The sequence below is a fragment of the Zingiber officinale genome, unplaced genomic scaffold (genome assembly GCF_018446385.1).
Source record: "Zingiber officinale cultivar Zhangliang unplaced genomic scaffold, Zo_v1.1 ctg228, whole genome shotgun sequence".
NCBI classification, from domain to species: domain Eukaryota; kingdom Viridiplantae; phylum Streptophyta; class Magnoliopsida; order Zingiberales; family Zingiberaceae; genus Zingiber; species Zingiber officinale.
This window is the reverse complement of record NW_024589903.1, coordinates 13,956-15,561: the sequence shown is the minus strand read 5'-3', so window position 1 is coordinate 15,561 and position 1,606 is coordinate 13,956.

The window sequence follows — 1,606 nt, the reverse complement described above, 5'->3', positions numbered from 1 at the left end:
ATGTTTGTTTGACACTCTACTGTGATATCATCGTTTACTATTGCTGTTTAGCATTTAGTATTTATAAATATGATACAAATTTCTTTTAGAATCATAAAGTGGATCATGATTTGTTATTGCAGTTTAGCATAAAGTATTTTACAAATATAATCTGACCTCTTTTGAGATCATCTTAGGACCAGTTGAAAATTGACATTTACTAATCACATTTCATGTAATTTTCACTCTGCACATCTACATCTTGATATTGTGATTACTGTTGGGACTTGTTACGATCATATACAGTAATTATGACATCTTTAGTCTTATACTAATGAAGTTAATGGACCAGATTGTTTGCAGGGATATCTTGTACTCGTAAAGTTTGATATCAACTAAAGTTTTACTTGTATTCCATATACAACTCACATATAGCCCAAATGAGATATTGTTAGATATAATTATCCCTATTAGGTGGAGTTATTTATAAGTTGCATATGTGAATACGATATGAACCCTTTAATGTGATCTAACTTATGCTTATTGGGTTCGGTTATTGGATGTAGACCATGTATGTGTAGAACCTTTAGTCCCACATCTATTATCATCTATATGCTAATAATAGATATTCAATATATATATAGATTTATAGTCCCACATCTACGATTATCTATGGGTTGATAATAGATGTGCACTATATAATGGGTTGGTCTCCAAAGGATTAGAGTATCTCCTTCTTCTTCTTTCATAGGATTGTTGGATCGACACTGCATTCAGGTTCTTTGTAATTACATTATTTACTTTTTTATGTCTTATTCTCGATAAAACAAAGATCCATGCTCATATGTTTTTTATTTTTCTATTTGAATTTTTATTTTGATTGTCTAAAATTCATACGGCTTAGATTTTTACGAGAATTATCTTGATTTTTCTATTTGAATTTTTATTTTGATTGTCTAAAATTCATACGGCTTAGATTTTTACGAGAATTATCATGATCTGCTTACTGATATTTTCTTCCTTCTATATTTTTTTTATCATTCAACACCATCTTCTTCTGCTTATAATTTTCATAATCAACATCAAAAGCCACCTCTCTCTTTCCCTATTTTGGACATCATCGTCCATGAGAGCAACACATTCGTAAGCCACCTTCTACCATTCACAAGAATAGCGTGTACTGATATTGTCCACTTTAACGTTCCTTATATATTTGTAAGTGAGTAAAGGAAAAACAAAAATTCGAAGAAGATTAATCAAATTATTTTAAAAAAATAACAAACTAATTAGTTATTTTCTGTGAAATTCATTCGTGAAAAAAAAATTGTTTATGTTACAATACGTTACTTCAATCATGCATTCCTGATCGTTACGTTACTTTACTTTACGATATGATACGTTACTGCAATCCTGGTCGATATGTTACCGCAATCCTGATCGATACGTTCACGTTTAGTTTCCTCTTATTCTGAATTGGTTCATGCCGATAGAGTTCAACTGGCAAACACCATCATTTATTCATTCCCGAGAACAAACAAGAAAACTGTGAACTTGAATCGGATTGAGTAGCTTCCACGAAAGCCATAATCCCAAAATATATTGAAATTTTAAAACAATTTCGTGTCAG